This window comes from Mesoplodon mirus, assembly GCF_964341445.2.
Source record: "Mesoplodon mirus genome assembly, chromosome: 8".
NCBI classification, from domain to species: Eukaryota; Metazoa; Chordata; class Mammalia; order Artiodactyla; family Ziphiidae; genus Mesoplodon; species Mesoplodon mirus.
The window spans coordinates 55,665,682-55,681,312 of NC_138984.1; the positions used below are offsets into that span (position 1 = coordinate 55,665,682).

At 42.2% G+C, this 15,631-nt stretch overlaps 1 long non-coding RNA gene across 1 annotated transcript in view; it reads right to left on the reverse strand.

Moving 5' to 3' along the window:
* The window catches only part of LOC309809171, a 193,395-nt gene that overhangs the window by 148,658 nt on the left and 29,106 nt on the right, over positions 1-15,631 (reverse strand). The gene's annotated exons all lie outside the window — the stretch shown is intronic.

A 15,631-nucleotide genomic window follows, 5' to 3' on the forward strand; every position in this document is an offset into this window, starting at 1 on the left:
AGGGAAGAGACTGAGTTTTCTGAGTTAGGCAATGACACCATTTTCTGAGGGAAGTAACTCTCAAGGATAATAAGTTTGGCCTTTAGTTTTTCATACATCATATTGAGATTCTTAATGATTCTTAGTGAAGCTCAGAAGATAATGCTGGGCAGGAAAATAAGTTTGAGACCAATAATAATAGATGGTATTTATAAAGCCATGGGAGGAAATGAGATCACTGGGAAAGAAAGTGCAGCATGAGAAGAGAGGTCTCTGAAGAATTCCACAGCTTAAGGGCTGCATACAAGTCAGCAGGGATGCGACTGAGGACCAGGGACCCAGAAGGAAAATCACAAAAGCCACGAGGAATGATTCAAGAGGAAGGGAGTTACCTATTCTATCAAAACCTGCTGTGAGGTAAAGTTAGATGAGGATTTAGCAAAGGAGGTCGCTGAAGACCTTAATAAGAACAAGTGCAGAAATCAAAGAAGCAGACCAGGGCTTCCCTGGTGGCGCAGTGGTTGAGAGTCCGCCTGCCGATGCAGGGGACACGGATTCGTGCCCTGGTCTGGGAAGATCTCACATGCTGCGGAGCGGCTGGGCCCGTGAGCCATGGCCGCTGAGCCTGCGCGTCCGGAGCCTGTGCTCCACAACGGGAGACGCCACAACAGTGAGAGGCCTGCGCACCGCAAAAAAAAAAAAAAAAAAAAAAAAAAGCAGCAGACCAGTGTGGAATGGCCATGAGAATAAAGTGGAAATGATAAGATGGGACATTTTCAGGAAATAATTCTTGAGACCTACTACATGTCAGGTTCTGTTCTAGATGCCAGAGCTAGAGTAGTAAATGTAAATCAAAAACAAAAACAAAATAACATGCCTGAAGGCACTTTTGTTATAGAGGAGAGACAGACAATAAGCATACAAATAATTAAACATACAATATGTGAGGTGGAAAGAATGAAGTGCTATTAAAGGGGAGAGGAAGTACTGAGTGGAGGTGGCGGTTGTTTTATCTAGGGAAGTCCTCTCTCTAGGGTAATATTGCAGCCCAGACCTACAGGAAGTAAGAGATAGAGCATGTGTCATGACAATTTCTATGGCAGCACATTCCAGGCGGAAGGAGCATCACATACAAAACACCTGAGGCAGCTGCACACGGGCACTTATTTTTTCACCAGGTTGGCAAAGGTCAACTTTACTTCTCATATACATTCTCTTTTGAAGAATATCTTCCTGCTTTATAATCTTAATACACAGTGTTAAATATTCCAAGGTCTCTTCAAAATAAAGAACGGTCATTATGTGGTTTGGTGGGTAGGAGAGAGAAGCCTGCTCTAAGTGCCCTTTTTCATTATTATTACAAAGAAAAAAAAATCCCCTTTATTGAGGACCTTGGGATAAATGCCTTGATGTTCTTAAAAGCAGAAACATTTATTTTTTTCAGTTATACATGCCTCTATTCTTTTTCAAGTTCTTTTCCACATTAGGATGTTACAGAATACTGAGCAGAGCACAGGGCATTTTTGAGAAATAACAGCGAAGCCGGGTTGGCTGAAGTAAGCACATAAAGTGAAAAAAGGGTTGTAGGTGAGGTCAGAGTGGGGACGGGGCGGGGGCTGGAGCAGATCGTGTCAGGCCTTGAAAGTCTGTTTTCAAGACTCAGGCTTTTCCTCTCAGATGGGAAGCCACTGGGGGTTTCTCAGCAGAGGCCACTGCAGGAGGCAAGGTAGAGGAAGCAGGGAGAGCACACAGCTGGCTACCGGAGTGGACAGGTGAGGGATGAGAGCAGCTTGGGCCAGGTGCTAGTGGTTGACATAATGAGAAAAGGCAGATTTATGGAAATATTCTGAAGCTACAACGGATTTAATTTGCTATTAAATTGGATGCTACGGATGAATGAAAGAGAGACGTTAAGGATGCCCAGGGAGATGATTTAAGAAGTTAACGGTGAAGACCAGCGGAAAATATTGGGCAGTGGCTGCATGGGGTTGGGGATCAAGCTGGTGGTTCAAGAATATGTCTGAATGCTAAGGAGAAGAATCTGCTAAGGGAGAATGCTTCAAATTTAAGAGAAAAAAGATATAACTGATATGGAGAGGTCTCTGGGAAGGCGAGAGAAGACCTGGATATCTGGAGCCTTAATATCTGTAAAGAATATTTTTTCCTTAAAGACGGAAAAGAGGAGGATGGGTTTTATGTAGGAAAATTGATCTGGATGAAATGAAGGTCCCATCTCATCATTTCTGTTTTGTGGTATGAGGCACAGACTTCAATAGTTAGTGAAACTGAGTAGAGGGGAACTTCAGGTGTTATGAAGAAGGTGAAGAATATACAAAGGATATTTTAAAGCATGTAGTAGAATCTGTGTAATAGTAGCACAGTCAAGTTAGAATGTTAAGCACTTTTGAAAGCTCAGTTGAAATTTATAGATCATAGATTTATAATCACACTTTCACACAGGTATGTGGAAATGGGTGGCTGAAGTTAAATGGAGGTGAAGGCCATTTGAAATGAAGAGTTAATTCAAGGAAATGAGAGACCCATGGGCTGAACAAATTGTAGACATTGTCTTTGAAGTTTTCTGGAAGAGGGGTCAAAGTTGAGGTGGACGTTAAGAGAGAGAACAAGGGATACAATATTCAGTGAGTGAGAGGTGATGTCTCAGCGTTGGTAAAGGATCAGTAGGATGATATAGAAGGAGTCTGTCTTACTCAAAGGCGTATGGAATGGCCTGGAATTAGCCCCAAGGAGAAAGGGAGACAACCCCACCTACTATTCCTATTACTAGATAAACCCTCCTTTTCAGTAGGCTATAGGAAATGGGGTTTGGATAAAACAAAGGGATAGAGGGACCTCTGTAAGATAGGCTGAGGACTAGGGGAATTTGCCCATGGGGTCATGTTTCCAGAGGACCGGTGGAAGGGTTTGGGGAAAGGGGGTGTGCAAAGGAAGCCTCCGTTTTGGGGAGTGAAGTGGGTGTGAAAGCTGAGTGTGATTGGTGACTGGTGATGCTTACACTTCAGCATATGATGGCATGAGTCTCCTGCTGACAGAGGACAGTGTTCATTAGGCCTGAAAGGATCTGCCTGTGGCCGGGAAGTAAGGCCCAGACAGCTCCTCCCTTACTTCCCAGCCTGCTGATATTGGAAGCTTCGGTGAGTGTAATTATGGCTGGCAGCAATGGGAGAGCTCAAAACAGGTGGTTCTTTACTGGGGGTGAGTTTGTTTTTTTTTTTTTTTTTTTTTTTTTTTTTTTGCGGTACGCAGGCCTCTCACTGTTGTGGCCTCTCCCGTTGCGGAGCCCAGGCTCCGGACGCGCAGGCTCAGCGGCCATGGCTCACAGGCCCAGCCGCTCCGCGGCATGTGGGATCCTCCCAGACCAGGGCACGAACCCGTGTCCCCTGCATTAGCAGGCGGACTCTCAACCACTGCACCACCAGGGAAGCCCTGGGGGCGCGTTTGACTCTTGGTCACAGCTAGAACTGCAGCTTCTTCTTCCTAGTCCAGCTGGGAATGATCACGGAAAATGAGGCCCTCAGATAAAAACTATCACGAAATCACTCGAACTTCAAGAAATATTGTTAGGCTAACAGCACAGAGGCTGCTATAAGCAGTAAAGTGGCAAAAAGGAGTTTCTTCTCTTTGGAAGTGCTTTCTGCCACAGAGCTCACAGCCTAGGCCGTCTCGATGATGATGGATGTTCCGGTAACTTGTAATGTACCCTTCTCTGCAGTCTCCTGCTGCTGCCACATTCCCTCTCCTTGCTCGTCAAGAGCATCTTAGGAAAACTCACGAGGAACAGAACATAGCTCCGTAGGAAAATCTGTTCTCCTGAAAACAGTTGCATTTCATACTTCCCGGATCAAAGATCATAAGAAAGACGAAACTGTGTTCATCCCTGGGAGAGGCAGACTGATGTATGCATCTTAACCAGGGTTGCCTGCTTCAGTGACAGCAAGAGGGAAAGCGCCTCCCCTACCCTCTCCACCCTGGACAGTCCAGGGCCAGCAATGCAGCAGCCTCCAGGCAGAACAGGAAACGCTCAGCATAAGATCGACATATTCTCTACCTCAGCTGCCAGCTCCTCACCGGCCCATTTAACGGGAGCCCTACAGAATGTGTAACATTTAGATTTAGACTTAACAGCAGTGGGGAAAGATGAGAAATGAAACGAAAAGGAAACTTTTCATCCCTTTGCATTCACAGACTGAAATATCATCTAAGTTTTGAATTTGGAATGACTGGTGTAGCAGTCAAGGGAGAGAGAGTGAATGCCTGGAAGCGGGGCCTTTGGATTGTTCCCGGAGTTAAAGGGTGAACAGGACAGAAAAGAACAGTTTTCGGATACGTTTGCAAGATTGGTATGGAGATCATGTATGCTTTCTTGGAATCAGGTTCTAGAAATCCAGTTCTACGGATTTTGAACTTGCTATCTACACTGCACACAATTTTCTAAACTGAGTCTCAGAGACAGAAGGAGTGACCAGGAAATAGAGATGATTAAGTGAATTAAAGTGCAATATTGACCTGAGGACCTTAAACCAAACAACAGTTCACTCAAATATTCCTCACTTTCAATAAAGAAAATGAAGTGAGAGAAGGCAGGTGATTACTGGTCTACTATCACCTCATTAATGCCTCATTAAGACAGATTTTAGTGGGCCATAAACTTACTATAATGTAGTACTATATTTTTTAAAAGTCAAAATAAATCAATAAAGGGTTAAAAGACCAACAAGTAAATAATGAAATGGATTAATAAAAATGTAATACTCCCATCATATTCTTGGACGGAGCATTTTAAAGACATTTCTCACTTATGCTTATGAATGCAGCGCACTGGCTCTGGCTTTAGTCTGCCAGAGTTCAAATGCTGACCCCAACACTTACCATGTGACTTTAGGCAAGTTCCTGAAGCTAAATTTCAATTGCCTCCTCTGTAAAATAGGACTACTGAGAACAGTGGTCCCAGAGAGGTGCCATGATTACATGGATAATGTGAGTTAAGTGAATGGCACAGAGTAAGTGCTTAAAAAATAGTTTAAATCATTGTTAGGAAAAACGAGATAAAGGGAACCTTAGTCACTGAGGTGATGCAGGTGTGTGGGTACAATGTAAGCCAGGACAGAAAATGACAGGGCCCTGTGGAAATATAAGTGGCCAAGGTGAAGTGTGGACTCTGCGATATATGCCACTCTCACTCAGAACAGAAATGAAAATGAGATTCCTTGCTCAAAAATCAGAAAAAAGTACCATCAAACATACTGAAATAGGGCTTCCCTGGTGGCGCAGTGATTGAGAGTCTGCCTGCCGATGCAGGGGACGCGGGTTCGTGCCCCAGTCCGGGAAGATCCCACATGCCGCGGAGCGGCTGGGCCCGTGAGCCATGGCCACTGAGCCTGTGCGTCCGGAGCCTGTGCTCCGCAGCGGGAGAGGCCACAACAGTGAGAGGCCCGCGTACCACAAAAAAAAAAAAAAAAGTACTGAAATAAAAGGTAATTACCGGGCCTCCCTGGTGGCGCAGTGGTTGAGAGTCCGCCTGCCGATGCAGGGGATACGGGTTCGTGCCCCGGTCTGGGAGGATCCCATATGCCGCGGAGCGGCTGGGCCCGTGAGCCATGGCCGCTGAGCCTGCGCATCCGGAGCCTGTGCTCCGCAACGGGAGAGGCCACAACAGTGAGAGGCCCGCGTACGGAAAAAAAAAAAAAAAAAAAAAAAAAAAAGGTAATTACCCTTCTTCTGCGTATGTCCTTTGCTCAAGTATATGCTCCATTGTCCCATGAGGCTTCACTTACCAAACACACATTCAAAGATTAAATTATTAAATTTCAAGACAGCAATAGTAGAGCATTAAACTAAGTGTGGGGTTCTTCTGAGGGCCTGCTCTCACTGTTCTGTAATAAGTAGTGAATGGCTGGAAATGGAGACCATTAAGTAGAATGAATTAACTGGAACTTTTCAGATTTATCTGAATGAGAGTCTCAGATGTCTTTCCATTGGTCAAACCATGGGTGTGCTTTCCATTTAGGTGACTACAGCTAGGTTATCAACCAGTCTCACTTTGTTATGGTGTGCAAAACATAACCACACACAGAGGTTTCCAGAGAAAACTATATACCAGGTTGTTTAGTAAACTTCCCTCAGATGAAGCTGCCAAATACAACCTTAAAACTAGATATAACTTCTCAAGAAGCACCCTGGGTCTAAACTGTGCCCCAAACTGGATTAATAGGATTAACTCATAGGATTTGTCTGCCTAAGCCACATGGACCCCTGACTGGTAATTTGGGAACTTTATTAACGGATTTCAAAAGGAATGCTTTAGGGGGATGGCTAGTGATAATTTGGTCAAAAGAGACAATTAATCTTGGACGAGGTTACCTACTGGGTCTCAGTGGGGTTGTTTCAGTTATCCCACTGCCCATCTCATAATCAGTAGGGCAGAGAAAACAAGTCCGCACAGACTAAATGGCCAAGAACAGATGAAGAGTGAGCATTGTAATTAGGAACAAAGCCAAAACAGGACCCACAGATGCCCAGTGTTAAAGAGAGGCAAAGAGAAGTGTTCATATTCTGAAAAATGGACTAGCTGGAATAGATTTTTCATCAGCAAATATTTTTAGACTAGGATTGGGGAGGAAGGTCACAAAGAAAAGATCAGCCTCATAACTTTGTTTGCTGATGGGCGGGGTAAAATATTTGCAAAGTTTCCCTCCCCTTTCAAATAGCAATTAACATTGGAATTCTGTTGTTTTCCAACATGGTTGTTAAAATTTACAATGTAATCATTTTGAAAATGAGAGCTAGAAACAAAGTCTGCCTGATGCCTAGGGGAAAAGTAAAGGATGCTGTCTTTGAGAATTTCTTAGATAGTTTTTGATCAGGGCCAGGTGGTACCAAAAGAGATCTGATTCCAGTCCCACTTCTGCTGTTTACTCTGTGTGACCTTTATTAGGTCTCACTTCCTCAAGGGCCTCTGGGGTAGTTTTTTTTTTTTTTTTTTTTTTTGCGGTACGCCAGCCTCTCACTGCTGTGGCCTCTTCTGTTGCAGAGCACAGGCTCCGGACGCGCAGGCTCAGCGGCCATGGCTCACGGGCCCAGCCGCTCCGCGGCATGTGGGATCCTCCCAGACCAGGGCATGAACCCGTGTCCCCTGCATCGGCAGGCGGACTCTCAACCACTGCGCCACCAGGGAAGCCCCAGGGTACTTCTTTGTCAGATGAAATGACTAGACAATTTCCAAGTTTCTTCTACAAACATTCTGTAATCCTTCCCTCAAAAGGACTTCGCAAGGCAGCAGAAGAATAAATAGCAACGAGAACTTACTCTGAAGAAAAGCTATTATCTGTGATCACATTAAATCACCTATACTTGTATTTTATACTGTCATACATTTCCCATCCAGCTTCCCAGTCTTCCCCATGTCCTTTCCAACTATAGCAGTAAAAACATAATTTTGGTTTCTGGTACTGTAATTCAGCCTATAAGTTTGATGACAATTTATTTCTCCAAATTAAAATAAAACCAGATCAAACTCCCAGAGAAACTTTAGAAAAGAGGTGCCCACCCTCTTCTTTGACTTCCATGTCCAAAGAAGGAGAGGCTGTTTTTTTAATCAGTCTGTTGCAGCTTCTGACCCCATGGTTTTTTACTACCAGAAAGTGTCACTGAAGAATTTGGCTGATAATATCCAGCACTGCAGGTTTTCACTCGACTAGCTTCCAGCAATGAGTTTTCAAGGGAAGAAGAGGTTGAAAGCGACTCTATTTTTTGGTGCTGACTTCAACCCACATACCCTATTTGGTTCCTGAAGTCAGCTCTCTCAGTTTACTGTCACTCTTTTTCTGAAGGATCAGGAAAGTTTCCTTTTTCCCCTGTGAAATACAGGGGGTTATTCTGGATATACCTCTCCTCTGGATCATGAGGTTTTACTTTACCTTTCCCAAGGGTGGTTACCTGTATTGTTTTTAGGGAACCCCTACACCTAAGAAGTTTTCAAAGTGGTTCCAGAAGGCCCTTATAAAAATAAATGAGTTACTTAAAAAAAAAAAAAAAAAACTAAAAATAGAGCTACCATATGATCCAGTAATCCCACTCCTGGGCACATGGCCGGAAAAGATGAAAGCTCTAATTCAAAAAGATACATGCACCCCAATGTTCACTATTTACCATAGCCAAGATGTGGAAGCAGCCTAAGTGTCCATCAACAGATGAATGGATAAAGAAGATGTGGTACATATATACACAATGTAATACCACCCAGCTATAAAAAAAACAATGAAATATTGCCATTTGCAGTAACATGGATGGACCTAGAGTGTACCATAGTAAGTTAAGGAAGAGAAAGACAAATATTATATTATATAATACAGATGATCTAGTTACAAAACAGAAACAGACACATAGACATTGCAAACAAACTTATGGTTACCAAAGGGGAAAGGGAGTTGGGAGGGATAAATTAGGAGTATGGCATTAACAGATACACACTACCATATATAAAATAGATAAGCAACAAGGATTTACTGTATAACACAGGGAACAATATCCAATATCTTGTAATAGCCTATAGTGGAAAATAATATGAAAATAATAATATATATATAACAATCACTTCGCTGTACACCTGCAACTAACATAATATTGTAAATCAACCCTACATCAATAAAAATAAATGAATTAAAATTTTTAAAAATGTAAAATGAGTTATATGAAGGGATAACTCAGTGTCCTATTAAAATACTTTATCCTCTATGCCTAATTAACAAAAGGCAGGGGTATGAGACAAAATAAGAATTAATATTTAGCTCGATCCAACAAATATTTGCTGAAATTCTGCTCTATATGAGCAACTTACCTATGTATGGGAGAACCCAAGATGAAGCCAATTCCGGCTTCTAGAAAGGTCATAAAAGAGGTGATAGCAGTGGCAAAAGACAATATATGACTCAAATAAAAGTCAGTCTTTGAAACTGTGATGAGTTATAAAAGAAGAGCAAAGCACAGTTGTGTTTGAGGGGAGAGAGGTGTTGGGATGGGGTACTTTAGGAATGTCTGGATTTCACTTTGACTTGGAGGCTGGGTAGAACCTCAACAGCAAGAGAAATAAAGGAAAAATGAATAATAATAATAATAATGGCTAATATTGAAAAGAAAAATAAAACCTTTCCATTCCTTTAAAAAAGAAAGAAAAAACCTTATAAGATACTTACTGGCATCAATCATTATTCAATCAAGTTTTTAAAGGGTCTCATTCCTCCTCCAAGGCTCTCAGTAGTATACTAGACATTTGTCATGTTTTCTGGCTGTCTAATACTTTCCCAACACCACCCCAAGGGAGAAGCCAGAAAACTGGCTTTGCCAGCTGCCTCACCACTGGAATTCAGGCATATGACCTGGATTCCACCAACTGGATGCACCTTCGCAAAACTGGTAGAAAGTAAGCAGTGGCAAAAGCAAGAACTGCACAGAATTCAGTCCTGTTGTTGTCGTCACTGTTGTTGTTTTGCAAGATTTAAGAAGGTGTCCATCATTTGGGATCTGTGGTGGCTGCAGAAGATGTGAAGTTGCTTTGCACAGAAGAGGCATCAAGCAGGCAGCAACAGTGGCTGCAGGAGCAGAGGTCCTAATGCACTAGTGACTGGTACACATTTTGTCATCTAGTGTACAGTGGCCTCAGCTACAGTTTCCTCCCCAGACCAGTATTACAATGTGGTTTTAAAGCACTGCCATGAACATAATAGTCTCCAGCTTGCTTTCAATGGTTCTGTGATCTGCTAAATATCTTTTAAATAAATTCCTTGTCTGCTCAATCTTTCTGAGCTAGTTTCTATTGCTTAAAACTATAATCCTCATCTGGTACCCAATTTCCTTTCCTTTCTGATAAACTCAGTTTTCTACGTCTTGTTACATATCCAGTGATGTTTTCAACCCTCAACGATGGTTTGGCAGCTGATATGGATGGGTGCCTCAGGCAGCTGTTGTCCCAACGTGCAACTGAGTCTGCAACTGAATATTAGAGGGAGCAACTCCAGGAGGGCAGCCAGGCAGTGGTGAGAGAGCATAGATCATGGTGTGGCAGAAAAATGGGGACAGAAGGCACTAAAATGAAGGTGTAACCCTGGGGCTGAAAACTATGAGGCTCCAATTCACAATTTGCCTTGGACTAGTGTTGAGTACAGCCACAGTAACATTTGAATTGTCAGTTGGTCCCATCTCCAAATTCCCACGGCACAGAGCACAGGTCTTTATTATAACATGTCACATGCTATACTACAATTATTGATTCACTTGTCTGTTTCCACCCCAAGACTGAAGCCAGGACCATGACATTGTTTTTTGTGTACTTAGTACGTATTGTTGGGCTGCATGGGAAACCCAATAAAATGCATCTCTCATTCTCACTCCTCAAATTCTGTACAGATTGGTAGATAAGGTAACATAGTAATAGCAAACACTGATATAGCATTTTCCTAAGCACTTGCCACTAACTCTTTCCACCTATAACAATCCTGAAAAAGTAGGTAGAGGTATTATCTCATTTTACACATGGGGAAAAACTGAGAAATAGGTTAAATAGTTAGAGAAAGATCATCTAGCTTATAAATAGAAGTCTTTCCAGTGTCTACAACAAGGCAATGAGAGTTAAAATATTAACTTGCCATTATACAGCTGAAAGAGATTGTAGTTTAAGTGAAAAGCAACAGTGTACTTCATAATACATAATCTCAAATAGCATAAGAAGACTATAGGTCTCCCCAAAGGAAGCCTCAAGCACAAAGTTAGCACAAGGCCAAGATCAGGCAAGAATGCACATTCTCTGAAGGCAGAGAGAGCACAAAAAGACAGCAAGGGACTGAGAACACCCGGTCCCTCTCCCTGTCACACCAATCTGGTAATTCATTCTATCTGCCTTAGAGAGGAAAAAATAAGATAGGAGGAGAGAAGCCAAGAGGTTACTGATTGATGTCTCTTCCCTTGGAAACAGGAAACAGGAACCAAGATAAAGGATGCTTTCCAATCAACATTCCCAAGACTTTGGTTCTCTTAACTCCTTTGGCTTAACCCTAAATATATGGTTAACACCAGAATGGTTATCTCACTGGAGGAGGAGAGTGGCAACCCATTAGGGTGGTTTGATTCTATCTTCATAAAGCTCTCCCCCATACCAATCACTCCTTCATTAAGGACCCTCCTGAGGTTGCAGATGACAGTGTAGATTGTTCCCCACTGAAATGGGTCATTAATTAAACTAATTCTAAAACCACGGTAGCCAGGTGAAATTTGTCTGCCTATTTTCGCCCAGTTCTAAATTATGTTCAAGTACACTGCCTAATATAACTCATTGGGAAGCTTAAAGTTAATTCAATAGTAAAATTCCCAATACCTGAATATAAACTCCCTTCCAGGATCAAATCCCTTGAGAGAAAATAAACCCATAGATTAGAGTCCCTTGAAAGTTCAAGTTCAAATACATCAAAGTTGAAGGTAATTAAAGTCCAAAATCAGATATTGTTCTTGGGTACGAAAAGCCCAAAGAAAGTGAAGTCTTTTTTGTATTCTGCTTTGTCTCAGTTGAAGGTGTTCTCTCAGTGATCAAATGGAGCTGGGCTCCTTTAGAAGCCACAGCCTGTGTTGTCCATCACTAGAATACAGGCAGTTCCTTTGGACCTCAAGAGTTCAATTAGCTCCACATAAAATCTTTAATGTACCTCACTCTTTAAAGAGTTCAAAGGTATATTCGAATACAAGATATTATTTCAGAACTGCTGCAAACCTAGCAAACATAGAAACAAAGGTAATTTTCAGTCCTCAAGTCCTCATCTCAGGCAAAGAAACCCAGAATTTAGGGCTGCCAAAGAATATAGCAAAGATTTGATGGTATTTGAAAGAAGTGCGGAAATTTTTTATTTTCGCTCCAGAGAATGTCAATTAGGCCGTGCCTGTTTAAGAAGACCAAGACCTAAATTTAAACTCAGTTGGGAGATCTTTTTAAAGAAAGCTTCTTTGGGCATGGTGCCTTTATCGTATCTGAGAGGATTCTGCCTGGGGTTCTGTCACCCAGAAAGTGCCATTTGATATAGTGTACCTTTGGGGGTTTAGAAATTTGCAATGTAGCAGTCCAATCAACAAGTCTTTTTTGAGGTATCAATCTTCCCCATTCAGTGTATTTAAATTTTACTAATTTCCATTTCTCCCTTAATCCCTGAGTCCCTGGCACCCCAGTTTTCTATTGAGTAGAGCTTGTTCTAGAAGCACATTTTTATGGTAAGAATTCTGGTAGGCATTCTTACTCCTATGCCTCAGTGTCTATTAACAAAGTCCCTTGTTATGGAATTGATTAGGCCTAGGAAATTGCCTCCTAGAGAGCCTCTCACTTTCTTTACCTGGGTTTTAGCGGGACCAGTACTCTGGAGCTGAAGCCTTTATTGCTTCTGAAACTTGCACGTAGGGGTCCTGTGAGGACCCAAATCTCTGACATGTGCTCTTCAAATACAGGAAAACGCAGAAAGAGCTTAGTTATTAACTAGTCCTGAATCACTCTGAAGCCAATTTTTATGTTTGGGAGGGGGTGAGGGTAGTGATACTCCAGGCTTTCGAAAAGCCTCAGGAATACAGAATCCCTTCTGCAGTCCTGAATATGGAATGTAATTTGGGGGTAGCAAATCCAGATCAACCTAACGCGTTACTGCTAGAGTCTTACCAGTGCTCTGTAGGTAGATCCCAGCCACCTTAAAGTTTAGACGTGGCAAATGTTCTATCCACTAATGACTAAAATGATCTTGCAATACCAGGCCAAGGTCATCTTGAGTAGCTTAAGATTAAGCCACACAGCCCATGGTCTAAGTCCCCACTGTTGAACTAAGAACCTTGGCAGGACTGGCTACAGAATTTGTAAGGCCAAGTAAAAAACTAAAAATGTGGGCCCCTCATTCAAAAATTCAGAATTTCAAGACAATGACAGCAAAGCATTAAGCCTAGTGTGGGCCCTTCAAGTAGAGGACCCTGTATGACTGCAGTGGTTGTACACCCATGACCCCAGCCCTGCACTGTAGTGGCCCAAATGCTGTTTGTAGACCTAGCACCCCTTTGCCTGACTTCAGCCAATTTTATTACTAATAAAGCTGATGGAATACTTCACATAAGTGTGAGGCAAATTTGGTTTCATATAACTGAGGCTTTGTATTAGATAAATTGACAGCTCCTGTCATAAGCATGGAGAGGAAACCATGGATTCCTCCCCATTAGAACAGAACTTTTACTGTTATGCTGAACACATGACCAAGAGCTGACCAGACAGATTCCCAAGAGAAAGAGAATAAAAGGGGCTGAGTCATGCCAGGTTCCTCTTTGAAACTCTTCAATAAGGTAGGTAGGTCACTGTCCACCTCTACTACCTAACTGGGGAAGATGTGTGTGGTGAGGGAGAGGAGAGTGGGGGGAGTTAGAGACATCAAGTGATGTCTCTTCTCATAGATCCCTGAAGCTGGGGAAGGGAGATGCTTACCCCAGCCCCCAAGATCCCTAGACAACAATTACCACAATGTCTGGTGTGCAAAGGTATTTAATAAATATTTGTTTAAAGAACAAACGTCCATGACTCCTGCACATATAACTTGGCTTATGTTAGAATTCCAGGGAGACCTCTTTATTCTCCACAGAAGCAACTTCACCTCCTAGCAGCGTAGTAACAGACAGCAACACAATTCACCATATATGTTACAAAGTCCTTCCTCTCACTCCTGCATGAATTTTCCTCTCTTGGCTTGCTGGACAGCAGCTGCCTCTAAACCCTGTTCTCAGTCAATGTGCAGGATAAAGTGCTGGACAGAGAATGAAGGAAACTCAGCGTGAGTCTAGGTTTGCATCTGATTTGCCCTTGAATTTGGACTATCGGCTAACCTCTTAGCTTTCTGCTTCAAAGTGAGGGGGTTGAGTCAGATACATAGCTTTCAACATTTCACCTTCCCCAGCAGTCCCTCTATCTAAAGCCCAGGATCTCCAATGAAAAAGAAAAGCAGCTCTCTTTATCTGCAAAATATATATGTTTACAGCATTCTGTATTAGGTTGAATATTTAAAATAGATTCTCAGAGACCTATTAAAAATGTTTGCTATTAGATAAAGGAGAGAGAGGATTTACTATGATAATACAAGACAAGATAATTCCTCATGCTGCAAAAGGTCATGGATAAGTTATCCCTGGTAAGTAATATTTTTAATATATAGCACATCATGCTTAATGGAAGTTGAACGAAGATTAGTTTTTGGTAATTGTTATAAAATCCCACCAATCCCCATAGACAACCTCTGCATCCCAACAGCAGCATTCGTACCACTGATGGAGAGTAAGTACATAGAGTGATGATGCTCTACTGTCCCAGAGTCCTGAGTGGAGGGATTATGATGGAGAGAGCCCACTCCCATATTGCTGTTAGGACTCTTCCCTGAACTCAGGGCTCGCTCAGGGTAAAATTATGAGCTAGGTGAAGTTTTATCTTTGGAACTGTATCACATGTCCCAGGAATAATTCTTCTTGACCACTTTTCATGTGACAGTACTTTCTTCAACTATGAGTATAAGGAACTGGTAATACTGTCCCTAGAACAGCACGGTGCACTCCAGTGCACGATTTACAACAAGGGAATGGGAAGTGAACGTAGCATGTTCTTTGAGCTTTGTATCTTATATATCACAAGAATTCTGCCTGCTTGTTACTTTGTAAAAGCTGGGTAGCAGAAAAGAGCCCACCTCTTACATTCAAATGAGAAAGGGAATGGGAAGTGAACGTAGCATGTTCTTTGAGCTTTGTATCTTATCTATCACAAGAATTCTGCCTGCTTGTTACTTTGTAAAAGCCGGTAGCAGAAAAGAGCCCACCTCTTACATTCAAATGAGAAAGGGAATGATGTAACAGGTAATTATGTCTGTTATTGGTCTTGGTGTAACAGAGGATAGGTCCCCAAGAGGGGAGGAGCACTGTCCACAAGCTTGACAGCAGAAGAATCTCTTTTTGTTTCCTCCCCCTGAAACAGAAGAGGTCTTGAATCTGTACTCTGGCATTTGAAAAATTAAAGGCAAAAGAACTCATTCACACCAAGCTGAGAAACCAGTGTGGGTAATATTTAATTATTAATGTCATTTTGAGCAGAAAATAAAAGGAGTTTACTGAAAACCTTTCTGTCTAAAGTTTCCCTTATATTTTCTGAATTCTCCTTATTGTCTTATAAGAAGAACCAATTAATTCGGAGCCTGAGAAGCAGTTGGGAATCTCCCATAATATTTGCAGAAAAAATTCCCTACAATAGAAACACACCTACAGTTTCTCCCTGGGATGGTTTTGTTACTGGATTTCTCATCTACAGTGGCTTCCTCCACCCTGTCACAGGGTCACAAAATAGGCCAAGGATTTCAATAACCTTCATACTAAACTTGTTAGACTTGACAACATTTATCATGTTTTTTTTACATCAGCTGATGGGAGCAAAGTTACATCCCAGGTAACTAGACCCAAGATATTCAGGCAAATAGACACATGATTCAGGCAAATGCTTATATGTCTACACTCTCTCTCTAATTCATCTTTCCCTAACACCCGGCTCTGCACCGTCCTGGTTACAAACCCTGGTTCCTCTATGTTTTGTTCCCAGTCT